This window comes from Cydia splendana, unplaced genomic scaffold, assembly GCF_910591565.1.
Source record: "Cydia splendana unplaced genomic scaffold, ilCydSple1.2 scaffold_47_ctg1, whole genome shotgun sequence".
Taxonomy (NCBI): domain Eukaryota; kingdom Metazoa; phylum Arthropoda; class Insecta; order Lepidoptera; family Tortricidae; genus Cydia; species Cydia splendana.
The window spans coordinates 1,434,323-1,450,951 of NW_026946890.1; the positions used below are offsets into that span (position 1 = coordinate 1,434,323).

General features: G+C 34.6%; 1 long non-coding RNA gene across 1 annotated transcript in view; it reads right to left on the reverse strand.

Moving 5' to 3' along the window:
• Positions 1-14,505, reverse strand: part of LOC134805655 (uncharacterized) — a 174,012-nt gene extending 159,507 nt beyond the window's left edge. Inside the window, exon 1 of the long non-coding RNA XR_010146348.1 lies at positions 13,961-14,505. This is a non-coding gene — a long non-coding RNA (uncharacterized LOC134805655). The remainder of the gene's footprint in view (positions 1-13,960) is intronic.
• Between the last annotated feature and the right edge of the window lie 2,124 nt (positions 14,506-16,629).

Here is a 16,629-nt window from a genome sequence, read left to right on the forward strand (position 1 = left end):
TTAAAACAAGAAACAATCAGCATATTCTGATGAAAAAAGTTAGGATTAGCAAATAATGCTTAAAATAATAAACTTGTCATTGCATTGTTCGTGGTTACATTGTTCAAACATAGAATTAGTAGAAATCTTATAAATGAACACCCCAAATGTTGTATTGTTCATACATAGGAATGAAAAATCCAGTAAATGGACTATAGAAATTTTGTTTGTTCCAGTACTGGCTGAAAGAATCAGAATCATTTTCTATGCAGGATCACAAAAAACAAGCTCAATACCAATTCGTTAACACATAAATTTAGAAAAAAATATATATCTAGACGACACCAGTAAATGAACACACCGTTCATTTACTGGTTTCAGAACATTTGATAAGCCAGTATTGGAACTATAAAAAATAAAGACTTAATCACATAATACGTCGACAAAGTGTACATTTGTAGAAGGTTTAACTCATAATCTAACCAAATAACCAAACTTTGTATAGGTAAACATTAAATAAGCACTTCATATGTTGCTCCAAACGTACACTGTTCTTATCTGGGATATAATTTTTGCATACAAAACTTCAAAACCAGAAATACGTAAACTTTAAACGCCAGTCACGTTCAAACTGGTCGAAAATAAATTTAGCAGGGGTTGAAATTGCATAGGAAATAGAGTTGTTAATAAGAAAAAAAATACGACAAGTGGTAGAAATTGCTATATTTCTTATTTTAGACAAAAAACGTGATTTTGTTCATTCACTGGGGGGTGTTCATTCACTGGAGGGTTTACCCTATTTAAATGCAGCTTCTGTGTATCGTTTTCCCGCACGCGTCAACAATCCAGGCTATACAATATAGCAAGCCAAATTGCTATTTCATAAACACATCTTTGATTATCAGAGTACACCGGTGAGAGGTCTACATTTTTGCTAAATAGTCAATTTTCTAGACTCGATATCTGTTTGAATTCTGGCATCGGCGTACATTACCGAGCCCAAGTACTTACAATGCTGTAGATATTTTTTATATGATGTTTCATTTATGGAGGTCGTGCAGGTTTGTTTAATGTCAAAAAGTTACAACCAAATATGGGTGCATGTATACACACTACTCTAAATACAAGTGCTTGGAGTAAAACTTATACAAGCTGATTGAATAAAAAATACAGTTTTGTTGGTTTGGATATTCATTATCAATCACTTCGTTCTAAATAAGTACATGCATAATTGCATATCAGGTAGTTTTACTGGACAGCATGGAGGTGGCGGTTTAATGGTTAAAGAAGGATAAATAATTAATGGGTTCCACAGGGGATGACTTTCCCTTATTTTCCATTGACCGGTTGTTGCTGGGCGGGCTGGTTTTCACAGGGGACGCCAAAGCTGAATTTGGCGTAGTCTCCTTACAGTTGCTGTTTTGCGGTGACCGATATATTATAAGAATTTCTAATAATTTATTTTAGACTGCAGAAATTTCTTCATATTTTTGAAATGGGGCCTAGTACGAAATTTGATGTCCTGATAATCGTCTCCAAGGTTCTGTCAGTTGTCAGGATGTGTTGAGACAAATATATGATTAAAATATGCCTATAGTAGATGCACAAAATTAAAAATCTTATTATCTGCTTGCCATATCAGCCCACCCATTTCTCACTTTTTCCATGCGTGTAATAACTTTAGTCCAACGAAGCATATTGAGCTCATTTAAATGCAGCCTTTGTGTATCGTCTTCCCGCACGCGTCAACAATCTAGGCTATATAATATAGCAGGCCAAATTGCGATTTCGTAAACACATCCTTAAGAATCAGCATCTTTGATTATCAGAGTACACCGGTGAAAGGTCTCCATTTTGCGTTATAGTTCTTTTTCTAGACTCGATATCTGTTTGTATTTTGGCATCGGCGTACATTACCGAGCCCAAGTACTTACAATGCTGTATATATTTTTTATATCATGTCTCATTTATGGAGGTCGTGCAGGTTTGTTTATTGACAAAAATGTTACAACAAAATATGGGTGCATGTTTACATACCACTCTAAATACATGTGCCTGGAGTAAAACTTATACAAGCTGACTGAAAAAAAATTACAGATTTGATGGTTTGGATATTCATTATCAATCATTTCGTTCTTAATAGTGTGACGATTACACAATAAACAGTACGACGCAACTACCCGCTAGCTTCACTCCGTGGAGAAGTGTCATGGCGAGTGGGTAGCTGGCGGAGTGCACGAGTGATAACAGTTGTTTCATTTGATCACCCAGTACACAACGGAGCCTGGACGTCACAGATGGCGACGAGGGTAAAATATTACAAAAAATTACGGAAAGGAAAGGTAACGGTGGCGGAAAAAAAAAACAAATCTAAGGTATGGAAATCCTAACCTAATAGGTAGCTACCGTATTTGTCCATTTCCTCCCGAGCTGCCGATTGTATTCAGGTAATACAAAATTTTGGGCGAGGTGATATTCTGTGTAACGATTGACGTACCGAAAATATTAAAACTGCAACGATTTTGTTAGGCGGTACTTACGTAAGTAGGTTATGAAATTCCAAACTCACGTAAGAGGAGTATTAAAGAAACTAATGCAGAATTTAAATATTACTGTAAAAACGTAGATCTAGTACCTATACCTAATTTTATAGTTTTGTTTACAATCAATGTTAATAAAAACAATTATGTATATGCACAGTTGATTTTGTCGACTGTTTAAATAAGAACAGTGGTTAACTTTACAACTATTATTGAGTAAATAATTGATGATACGTAGCTCGGGAGGAATGTTTACTAAGCAAAGAAGAAATATACGCGTGCTTATTACACTAACTCTTTGACAATGGCTACTGTGCGTGAGCCTGGTTACCAAATGTAAATCCAAAAGTGTAATCAATGCAAGATAGATCAATAATTGGGGTCACTACAAAAAATAATGTACTCATGTTACATTATTCCTATGATGTGGCACCGACGTATTAGCCATGAATTTTTCCATGAAATGACAGAAACGAATATGCTGATGGTTTGCGTGTTACAAATACAGATGGTACATGGTTTATTTTCTGACTCAAAATCGTATATTAGAATTCATATGATATAAAGGGTAAATAATCAAACTACCTTCATACTTAAAATATACCGACCTATTTAGTCGTGTAATTAAATACTAAGATATTTTTACATGACGGAACGTATAGAGAAACCTGCATATCAAGTCGGTATAGTTGTATACATTTTATGGACCTTATGTCCTAAAAGAAATATTGTTCGGTTAAAATAACCAGTTATAATCAATTGAAATGCTATTTATAGCACGATATGGGTATGAATCGATGTTAACTTGGTGTCGATTTAACATGTATTCATATAGTAGTAGTAGTAGTAGTAGTAAACTCTTTATTGTACAAAAAGACATATCAAAAATAACATACAATTAGTAAGAAGTACAAAGGCGAAGGCATATATACATAGGTATGTGCTGTTTATGATAATAAACAATGCTAACAGGTAACGGACCAGTTAAATTATCAAGGACCGTTACGATATCAAGTGAGTCAAGAACTATAGATAGCGTACTTAGACTGATGAATGCCGAGGGCTTTGTTATTGTTTTACTGTAGGAGTAGACACGTAAACTCAGCATCAAATGAATTGATTAGTAAGTCGGAGTCGGACTAACAAGAAAAATAAATTGCAAGAAGTAAACTGTACATCACATCTATGCTGCAGTTGGTATAAGTAATAATTAGTAGGTTGAAACGTTCAACTAGTACTAGCAAAACAAAAGAAATGATAAGCGAAATCATAACACTTACCTGCGATACAAACAGAGAATAATTAGTAAGTTGAATGTTGGACTGGTACTAACAAACCAAAAGAGTCAAATGTACCTAGTAACTAGTCTAGTAGACGCGATAGTGGTGGTTGGTACTAACGATAGGACCTTTTGTTATAGGTCGTCCAAATTAGTACAACATAGTACTTAAAAGTAAACTGACGCGATATAGTGTTGGTTGGTACTAACGATAGTATCTTGTTTTAGGTCATCCAAAATGTCCTAGATACCACCATTAGATGGATTCTTTAGCCCACCAAAACTTAATAGGGAGGCAAAATAGTCATAAACTGACATTATGTTAGTATAGAGTGACCTCCTATTATGTAATGTATTTATTGAATTCGAAATTATATAATAAGCAGTTTAGTGCCTCTGCCTACTGTTCCAGTTAACTTAAGGCGTAGGTATAGATGGATGGCCTCGGGAATAGGCATATCTACTAATGTAGATTCAGGATAGATTTCAATTATACAAAAAAAAAAATACGGCAGTTGGAAAACATTTCCTGTAAAGTATTACAATTTAACCTTCTTCTAACCTATACCCGTATCATAAATTTACTGCATTTTGCAGATGTTCGTATGGGTAAGAACTTAATGTATCAGCTTAAATATATTATACGACGACTTAGACGGTATTCCGGTTAAAGATTGTTGTAGCAATCCTGTTGGAATAGTTAGAAGACAGGTTAAATTATAGTTTAAGAGAAACAAGCAGGTGACCAGGATAAGAGTAATAATGCATTCTGCGTAAGTAGCCGTGGAAATTGTGGAACACAGAGGCATGCCTAAACTGCCCAAATAAAACCTATAAATAGATGAGGATATACAATTCTTCAAAATCGTATATGACCCAGATTTCATATAATAAATCCCAATTCCAATCTATTTTAGAGCCGGAATACATGATTCTGTAGAATAATAATCAGGGCAAAGCTCAATTACAAACCCAAGTACAACAGGTACGTAAATAGACGCTGGGCCTGTCATAATACATCATGTCATGTAGTACCTAAAGTCAATGCTGTAAAAACTGAAGTGGCGATGCGGGGAGCCTTACACGGTGAGGAAGCACTGCTTACTTAACTAAACTACGAAACTATACCCAAGGCAACCATGACTAAGGTACTAACAGAAAAAACTCTAGTGACCAGCAGTTAACCTAATGTCTTGTAAATAGACATACGACTTTTGTCGGTTAACAGTGTAGATGACGAAGTTCCTTTTTAACTACCTAGGTAGTAGGTACACCTACTCAGATGAAGATGAGTGATGTGTGTGATGTGATGACTAATTATAATTAAGTGTAATTAAAAAAGGCACTTTACCGGAAAATATATTTCCTTATTTCAGTCACATGCATAAACTTACAATAATTAAGGATGCCAAAACGCTTAGGTATGCGGTTGAGACAATACATACATTAGAAATTATACATAGTCTCAGCACCGATACATTAAATCAAAACAGAAACAAATAACTAAATACTGTGTGTAGGTACCTACACATTATAAAATAAAAACAATAAGTATTCGAATTAACCGTGATTTTGATCGCTCTCAATGACAGTTTGCCTGATGTTTAATTTGTTGAGGCTAACTAATTAAGTAAAACTAGTAGATCAAAGTTGTAGCTTGAACCACTTCATTGATCTACCCAAGAGTACACATTTATTGTACTAATTGAGCACTAAGACTCAAAAGACCAAAAACCTAGGTCTTATCATTTAGAAATTTTAAACGTAACGATAAAATGGTAAAGGACCTAAACATTCGAACTGTACTCTGGTGTACTCAGTATTTCATGGGATCATGGTTAGAATAATGGAATTCCATTGGTTCGTTGGAAGATGTTTATTGAAATTAAATGACATACTTACCAATGGCAGGATATAGGAAGCAGACATACAAGGTGTATACCTATGTTTCAGGTTTATAAAATATGTTGCAAGTAATTGAAATAAACCGAAGAAAAAGTGTACAAGTACAAATAATAATATTTATGTGACAGTCTGACAGTAATTATTGTGGAAATAATAATACAATACTTACTGGTCACAATTCAATTGAAAAATCAGCTTTCAATTAGTAAAGTGTTACGTTATTTTCATAACATAAATTGTAATTATGATTCTTCGCATAAGTAAGTTGCTAGAATAATATTACATTCGATATTATATTTGCTGTGTTACTTTTTGAGCAATAAAATTAATAAAATAAATATTTGGATTAATTGATGTCAAGATTATATTATTCATGTATTATAATTAAAGAACGATAATTAGATATGTATGCAATGCAATTAATAATAATAATGGTCAAATAGGCAGGTAAATCTTAGTAGGTACCTAACAAATTAATAATATATAAATCTATTTATATAGATTATTGTTTGCTTAACCTATTCATAAGTAAAACTAATCATACTTGACGTGGTACCTCTACAACGAATGTAACATTCCTACTCTATTTGACCTTGGATTATCTTCAACTATTTTAAATTGCATTATATATATTAACATCATACAAGACTAGTAAAACAGAGTCAATCAGTTATTGCCAATAAGTAACTAATGTCCAAGACGCTTGGCAAGCTTACAATGTTATTGTACCTAAATCATGAAATAGGTATTAATTAGGCAAATATTATATTGTATGCTAATGAAAATACCTGGAAATGTGTAAGCATCAAAAGGAAAAGTAAATCTTTGAGTTATAAGCAATTGAATAAAAAACTCAAAACTGCAAATAGGAGAAGGAGAAGGACTGACACCTAAGAAGAAATTGTAAAAGTAAAATAATAGTTTTACAGATTTAAAGGCTTGCTAGTGTTGGAAAATATTTATTATTTAACTGTTGTAAAATGAATACATCCACACCTCGCCGAGTTTCTTACGCCGGTTCTTCTTGGGTCTGAGGTTAACCTTTCCGAACCGGTGGTAGTATACCTAGATTGGAAAAATAAATTAACCTAGCGAGTATAAGATAATACGATAAACTGAACTATTGTTGCATGATAAATATATAAAGTAAAATAAATAAATCATTATAAAAAGGGAGAGATGTGACGATTACACAATAAACAGTACGACGCAACTACCCGCTAGCTTCACTCCGTGGAGAAGTGTCATGGCGAGTGGGTAGCTGGCGGAGTGCACGAGTGATAACAGTTGTTTCATTTGATCACCCAGTACACAACGGAGCCTGGACGTCACAAATAGGTACTTGAATATTTGCATAACAGGTAGTTTTACTGGAGGTGGTGGTTTAATATTTAAAGAAGGATAAATAATTAATGGGTTTAACAGGGGATGTCTTTTCATTATTTTCCATTGGCTGGTTGTTGCTGGGCGGGCTCTAAGCTGAATTTAGCGTAGTTTCCTCACATTATAACACTTTAAACTCTCGCGTTTTGTACACATATTTAATTACACAAACGGGTCTACCGCACATTGGTCGTTTTGCGGTGACCGATATAAGAATTCCGAATAATTGAATTTAGAATGTAAAATTGTTCAAAGTTTTGGAACTAGGCGAAGTTTAAATTTTGATTTACTGATAATCAACTCCGAGTTTCTGTCAGTTATCAGAATGAGTTGAGACAAATATATGATTGAACGATATTGTAAATGGACAAAGTTAAACATCTTCTTCTCTGCTTGCCATAACAGCACACCCGTTTCTCACTTTGCCCATGCGTGTAAGAACTTCAGTCCACCAAAGCATTTTTAGCTCATTTAAATGCAGCTTCTGTGCATAATCTTCCCGCACGGGCTAGAAATCCAGGCTATATAATATAGCAAGCCAAATTGTGGTCTCGTCAACCCTTCCCTTAAATTCGGCATCTTTGATTCGCAGAGTATACCGGTGAGAGATCTCTATTTTTGCTATCTAGTCCTTTTTCTAGACACGATGTCTGTCTTTATTTTGGCATCGGCGTACATTACCGAGCCCAAGTTTCGCGGTGACTGATATAGTAAATCCGAATAATATAGTTTAGACTGTAGAAATTTCTTCATATTTTTGAAACTGGGCGATGTTCAAAATTTGATGTACTGATAATCAGCTCCGAGATTCTGTCGGTTGTCAGGATGTGTTGAGACAAATATATGATTAAAATATATAGTAAATGAACAAAATTAAGAATGTTATTCTCTGCTTGCTTAATCAGCCCACCCATTTCTCATTTTTCCATGCGTGTAATAACTTCAGTCCAACGAAGCATTTTGAGCTTATTTAAATGCAGCTTATGTGTATCGTCTTCCCGCACGCGTCAACAATCCAGGCTATACAATATAGCAAGCCAAATTGCTATTTCGTAAACACATCTTTGATTATCAGAGTACACCGGTGAGAGGTCTACATTTTTGCTAAATAGTCCATTTTCTAGACTCGATATCTGTTTGTATTTTGGCATCGGCGTACATTACCGAGCCCAAGTACTTACAATGCTGTAGATATTTTTTATATGATGTTTCATTTATGGAGGTCGTGCAGGTTTGTTTAATATCAAAAAGTTACAACCAAATATGGGTGCATGTTTACACACTACTCTAAATACAAGTGCCTGGAGTAAAACTTATACAAGCTGATTGAAAAAAAAATACAGATTTGATGGTTTGGATATTCATTATCAATCATTTCGTTCTTAATAGGTACATGAATATTTGCATAACAGGTAGTTTTACTGGAGGTGGTGGTTTAATATTTAAAGAAGGATAAATAATTAATGGGTTTAACAGGGGATGCCTTTTCATTATTTTCCATTGGCTGGTTGTTGCTGGGCGGGCTCTAAGCTGAATTTAGCGTAGATTCCTCACATTGGCCGTTTTGCGGTGACCGATATAAGAATTCCAAGTAATTTAATTTAGAATGTAGTATTCTTCAAAGTTTTGGAATTGGGCGAAGTTTAAATTTTGATTCACTGATAATCAACTCCGAGTTTCTGTCAGTTATCAGGATGAGTTGAGACAAATATATGATTAAACGATATTGTAAATGGACAAAGTTAAGAATCTTCTTCTCTGCTTGCCATAAAAGCACACCCGTTTCTCACTTTGCCCATGCGTGTAAGAATTTCAGTCCCCCAAAGCATTTTGAGCTCATTTAAATGCAGCTTCTGTATATAATCTTCCCGTACGGGCTAGAAATCCAGGCTATATAATATAGCAAGCCAAATTGTGGTCTCGTAAACCCTTCCCTTAAATTCGGCATCTTTGATTCGCAGAGTATAACGGTGAGAGATCTCCACTTTTGCCATCTAGTCCTTTTTCTAGACACGATGTCTGTCTGTATTTTGGCATCGGCGTACATTACCGAGCCCAAGTTTCGCGGTGACTGATATACTAAATCCGAATAATTTAGTTTAGTCTGTAGAAATTTCTTCATATTTTTGAAACTGGGCGAAGTTTTAAATTTGATGTCCTGATAATCGTCTCCAAGGTTCTGTAAGTTGTCAAGATGTGTTTAGACAAATATATGATTAAAATATACCTATAGTAAATGCACAAAATTAAAAATCTTATTCTCTGCTTGCCATATCAGCCCACCCATTTCTCACTTTTTCCATGCGTGTAATAACTTCAATCCAACGAAGCATTTTGAGCTTATTTAAATGCAGCTTCTGTGTATCGTCTTCCCGCACGCGTCGTCAACAATCCAGGCTATACAATATAGCAAGCAAAATTGCTATTTCATAAACACATCTTTGATTATCAGAGTACACCGGTGAGAGGTCTACATTTTTGCTAAATAGTCCATTTTCTAGACTCGATATCTGTTTGAATTTTGGCATCGGCGTACATTACCGAGCCCAAGTACTTACAATGCTGTAGATGTTTTTTATATGATGTTTCATTTATGGAGGTCGTGCAGGTTTGTTTAATGTCAAAAAGTTACAACCAAATATGGGTGCATGTATACACACTACTCTAAATACAAGTGCCTGGAGTAAAACTTATACAAGCTGATTGAAAAAAAAAAATACAGTTTTGTTGGTTTGGATATTCATTATCAATCACTTCGTTCTAAATAAGTACATGCATAATTGCATAGCAGGTAGTTTTACTGAAGGTGGCGCTTTGATGGTTAAAGAAGGATAAATAATTAATGGGTTTCACAGTGGATGACTTTCCCTTATTTTCCATTGACTGGTTGTTGCTGGGCGGGCTGGTTTTCACAGGGGACGCCAAAGCTGAATTTGGCGTAGTCTCCTTACAGTTGCTGTTTTGCGGTGACCGATATATTATAAGAATTTCTAATAATTTATTTTAGACTGCAGAAATTTCTTCATATTTTTGAAATGGGGCCTAGTACGAAATTTGATGTCCTGATAATCGTCTCCAAGGTTCTGTCAGTTGTCAGGATGTGTTGAGACAAATATATGATTAAAATATGCCTATAGTAGATGCACAAAATTAAAAATCTTATTATCTGCTTGCCATATCAGCCCACCCATTTCTCACTTTTTCCATGCGTGTAATAACTTTAGTCCAACGAAGCATATTGAGCTCATTTAAATGCAGCCTTTGTGTATCGTCTTCCCGCACGCGTCAACAATCTAGGCTATATAATATAGCAGGCCAAATTGCGATTTCGTAAACACATCCTTAAGAATCAGCATCTTTGATTATCAGAGTACACCGGTGAAAGGTCTCCATTTTGCGTTATAGTTCTTTTTCTAGACTCGATATCTGTTTGTATTTTGGCATCGGCGTACATTACCGAGCCCAAGTACTTACAATGCTGTATATATTTTTTATATCATGTCTCATTTATGGAGGTCGTGCAGGTTTGTTTATTGACAAAAATGTTACAACAAAATATGGGTGCATGTTTACATACCACTCTAAATACATGTGCCTGGAGTAAAACTTATACAAGCTGACTGAAAAAAAATTACAGATTTGATGGTTTGGATATTCATTATCAATCATTTCGTTCTTAATAGGTACTTGAATATTTGCATAACAGGTAGTTTTACTGGAGGTGGTGGTTTAATATTTTTTTCCATTGACTGGTTGTTGCTGGGCGGGCTGGGTTTCACAGGGGACGCCAAAGCTGAATTTGGCGTAGTCTCTTTACAGTTGCCGTTTTGCGTTGACCGATATATGATAAGAATTCCGAATAATTTATTTTATACTGCAGAAATTTCTTCATATTTTTGAAATGGGGCCTAGTTTGAAATTTGATGGCCTGATAATCGTCTCCAAGGTTCTGTCAGTTGTCAGGATGTGTTGAGACAAATATAGAGAATAAATATAAACGAAGCAAATTGAGCTAATTTAAATGCAGCCTTCGTGTATCGTCTTCCCGCATGCGTCAAAAATCCAGGCTATATAATATAGCAGGCCAAATTGCGATTTCGTAAACACATCTTTAAGAATCAGCATCTTTGATTATCAGTGTACACCGGTGAGAGGTCTCCATTTTGCTTTATAGTCCTTTTTCTAGTCTGGATATCTGTTTGTATTTTGGCATCGGCGTACATTACCGAGCCCAAGTACTTACAATGCTGTAGATATTTTTTATAAGATGTTTCATTTATGGAGGTCGTGCAGGTTTGTTTATTGACAAAAATGTTAGAACCAAATATGGGTGCATGTTTACATACCACTCTAAATACATGTGCCTGGAGTAAAACTTATACAAGCTTACTGAAAAAAAAATTACAGTTTAGATGGTTTGGATATTCATTATTAATCATGTCGTTCTTAATAGTTACATGAATATTTGCATAACAGGTAGTTTTACTGGAGGTGGTGGTTTAATATTTAAACAAGGATAAATAATTAATGGGTTTAACAGGGGATGCCTTTTCATTATTTTCCATTGGCTGATTGTTTCTGGGCGGGCTCTAAGCTGCATTTAGCGTAGTTTCCTCACATTGGCCGTTTTGCGGTGACCGATATAAGAATTCCGAATAATTTAATTTAGAATGTAGAATTTTTCAAAGTTTTGGAATTGGGCGAAGTTTAAATTTTGATTTACTGATAATCAACTCCGAGTTTCTTTCAGTTATCAGGATGAGTTGAGACAAATATATGATTGAACGATATTGTAAATGGACAAAGTTAAGAATCTTCTTCTCTGCTTGCCATAACAGCACACCCGTTTCTCACGGTTTCTCACTTTGCCCATGCGTGTAAGAACTTCAGTCCACCAAAACATTTTGAGCTAACTTAAATGCAGCTTCTGTGCATAATCTTTCCGCACGGGCTAGAAATCCAGGCTATATAATATAGCAAACCAAATTGTGGTCTCGTAAACCCTTCCCTTAAATTCGGCTTCTTTGATTCGCAGAGTATACCGGTGAGAGATCTCAATTTTTGCCATCTAGTCCTTTTCTAGACTCGATGTCTGTCTGTATTTTGGCATCGGCGTACATTACCGAGCCCAAGTTTCGCGGTGACTGATATACTAAATCCGAATAATTTAGTTTAGACTAGAAATTTCTTCATATTTTTGAAACTGGGCGAAGTTCGCAATTTGATGTACTGATAATCAGCTCCGAGTTTCTGTCAGTTGTCAGGATATGTTGAGATAAATATATGATTAAAATATATAGTAAATGCACAAAATTAAGAATGTTATTCTCTGCTTGCCTAATCAGCCCACCCATTTCTCACTTTTTCCATGCGTGTGATAACTTCAGTCCAACGAAGCATTTTGAGCTTATTTAAATGCAGCTTCTGTGTATCGTCTTCCCGCACGCGTCAACAATCCAGGCTATACAATATAGCAAGCCAAATTGCTATTTCGTAAACACATCTTTGATTATCAGAGTACACCGGTGAGAGGTCTACATTTTTGCTACATAGTCCATTTTCTAGACTCGATATCTGTTTGTATTTTGGCATCGGCGTACATTACCGAGCCCAAGTACTTACAATGCTGTAGATATTTTTTATATGATGTTTCATTTATGGAGGTCGTGCAGGTTTGTTTATTGACAAAAATGTTACAACCAAATATGGGTGCATTTACATACCACTCTAAATACATGTGCCTGGAGTAAAACTTGTACAAGCTGACTGAAAAAAAATTACAGTTTTGATGGTTTGGATATTCATTATCAATCATTTCGTTCTTAATAAGTACATGAATATTTGCATAACAGGTAGTTTTACTGGAGGTGGTGGTTTAATATTTAAAGAAGGATAAATAATTAATGGGTTTTACAGGGGATGCCTTTTCAATATTTTCCATTGGCTGGTTGTTGCTGGGCGGGCTCTAAGCTGAATTTAGCGTAGTCTCCTCACATTGGCCGTTTTGCGGTGACCGATATAAGAATTCCGAATAATTTAATTTAGAATAGAATTCTTCAAAGTTTTGGAATTAGAATAGAATACTTTATTGCATTTCAAATTACAGACATGGATGGAATGGAACATAAATAAAGGTATACATGTGACACCCTGCAAGGGCACGGCAATATACTGGTAAGAGGGCTACAAGTAGGTGATTTGATTACAATTATTATACACATTTCATTAAATTAATATTATACATACATTCACACATGATCATTTGATTAGGGCTTGCAAATATTCGAAACTTTCAGGTATTCGAATATTCGACTTTTTCTGACGACATATTCGAATATTCGAATAATTATTCGAATATTATAAAAAATAAGAAAAAGAACGAGAAATCGGTTTATTATCGTTTTATTCAAAAGCTTATTTCACATATTGCTAAAACTAATGATATTTTGCAGAAATCCACTTAATTGACTAGATTTTATCATCCTACTATGAGATGCCCACATTTATAAAAACAAGTAAAACGCCAAAATAAGACGTATTCAATATTTCTAGATAAAACTTTTATTATAAATGCGCCGTTGAGTGAAATAATATAACTTTAATCATCTAAACCAAACCTAGGTATGTAAGATATTTTTTAATACAGTTGCTCACAAAGTGCTACTTTACGTAGCTGTTTAGCGTGCGGAAAGTTGGTTATGTCGAACTAGTGCTTTTTACTTTTCCAATTTTTTAAATTTATACTTGTTCCAATTCACGACTACTTATTGATGAGTGTTAATATTAGTTTCCTTTAAACGTCGTAATCAGCATAAAAACCTACTGTTAATGTAAGAATATGAAAAATATACATATTTCATATTTTAATACTTACCTCTTCATCATTATAACACGTTTATTTTTTAATATTGAATATTGAAAATTCCGTTCTTAATAAGGTGTCTGAATGGAACGGAATAGCTGCCAAACGCCCATAGATATAATATACTTAAAGACGACGTCTAAGCGAGCTGTCACTGTTACCACTTTTGTTTAGTGTACGATTAACAATGTTTTACTTATTTTTTCGCAACTGTATTAAAAAACGTCGTTCGATACACGTGCGGAAATGTCATTCTTCACTCGTCCCGAGTCTTCCCACTCGCCTGCGGCTCGTGGCAAGATATCTCGGTACTCGTGAAGTAATGACATACCTTCCGCACTAGCATCGAAATGTACTATTTTAATACAGTTGCTCACAAAGTGCTACTTTACGTAGCTGTTTAGCGTGCGGAAAGTTGGTTATGTCGAACTAGTGCTTTTTACTTTTCCAATTTTTTTAAATTTATACTTGTTCCAATTCACGACTACTTATTGATGAGTGTTAATATTAGTTTCCTTTAAACGTCGTAATCAGCATAAAAACCTACTGTTAATGTAAGAATATGAAAAATATACATATTTCATATTTTAATACTTACCTCTTCATCATTATAACACGTTTATTTTTTAATATTGAATATTGAAAATTCCGTTCTTAATAAGGTGTCTGAATGGAACGGAATAGCTGCCAAACGCCCATAGATATAATATACTTAAAGACGACGTCTAAGCGAGCTGTCACTGTTACCACTTTTGTTTAGTGTACGATTAACAATGTTTTACTTATTTTTTCGCAACTGTATTAAAAAACGTCGTTCGATACACGTGCGGAAATGTCATTCTTCACTCGTCCCGAGTCTTCCCACTCGCCTGCGGCTCGTGGCAAGATATCTCGGTACTCGTGAAGTAATGACATACCTTCCGCACTAGCATCGAAATGTACTATTTTAATACAGTTGCTCACAAAGTGCTACTTTACGTAGCTGTTTAGCGTGCGGAAAGTTGGTTATGTCGAACTAGTGCTTTTTACTTTTCCAATTTTTTTAAATTTATACTTGTTCCAATTCACGACTACTTATTGATGAGTGTTAATATTAGTTTCCTTTAAACGTCGTAATCAGCATAAAAACCTACTGTTAATGTAAGAATATGAAAAATATACATATTTCATATTTTAATACTTACCTCTTCATCATTATAACACGTTTATTTTTTAATATTGAATATTGAAAATTCCGTTCTTAATAAGGTGTCTGAATGGAACGGAATAGCTGCCAAACGCCCATAGATATAATATACTTAAAGACGACGTCTAAGCGAGCTGTCACTGTTACCACTTTTGTTTAGTGTACGATTAACAATGTTTTACTTATTTTTTCGCAACTGTATTAAAAAACGTCGTTCGATACACGTGCGGAAATGTCATTCTTCACTCGTCCCGAGTCTTCCCACTCGCCTGCGGCTCGTGGCAAGATATCTCGGTACTCGTGAAGTAATGACATACCTTCCGCACTAGCATCGAAATGTACTATTTTTTAGTAGGTAATTATTTTCTGATTTAAATTAACTTGTAGTCACTCAGAGGCCTTAATTAATGGTCGGCTTAATTATATAATATTGGAATATTTAAGGGAAAAAGTTAGTTGACTACTGGATTATTCGTCAGCTAAAGGTGCATAGTTAGATTACCTAGTTGGGCAGGTTTGGTATGATCAAATTTGAGAATTGCGATAAGTGCGGGCAAGGTTTAGTCTTAATAAACAGAATGACCCTTTAACTTAAAACTTATGCACCGTAAAAATAACATACTTTTTGATTTCGTTTTCTTTCAAATTGAGTTAGGTTTCACTATATTCACGAAGTCTATCGAGAGGAATACAGTAAAAAATATTATTTCCTTCGTATTTGGGTACCTACCCATTACTCATTCACTGTAAATACCCGGAAAACACACAGAAACTGTAAGTACTGTAACTGCAGCGGATTAAATAGATTTTTTATAGTAATAAAAAATATTCGAATATTCGAAACCTGAGCGGCCGAATATTCGAATATCAAAACAGGCCGAATATTCGACAAATTCGAATATTCGAATATTCGAATTGCAAGCCCTACATTTGATAGCAATATTACATTATTTCCTTACTACAAAGCACGGTAATATTTTTATTTATTGACTTGGTCAAAAAATTCTTTAATATTATAAAAACATCCAATAATTAAAAACAGTTTCAGCTGTTTTTAGGGTTCCGTACCTCAAAAGGAAAAAACGGAACCCTTATAGGATCACTCGTGCGTCTGTCTGTCTGTCTGTCTGTCCGTCTGTCACAGCCGTTTTGCTCTGGAACTACTGGACCAATCAAGTTGAAATTTGGTACACATATGTAAGTTTATGAACCGAATACGGACATGTAACGTAAACAAATGAATTTTAAACATGGGGGCTACTTTTGGGGGGTAAATGAAAAAATAAAAAAATAAAAATTTTCAAACTATATCATGTTACATATCAAATGAAAGAGCTTATTGTAAGGATTTCAAATATATTTTTTTTATAATTTTAGAATCAACAGTTTAGAAGTTATTCAAGAAAATAGGCAAAAAATGAACATTCCCCCCCCCCTTTATCACCGAAACTACTAGGTCTAAAATTTTGAAAAAAATACATAAAATAGGTCTATA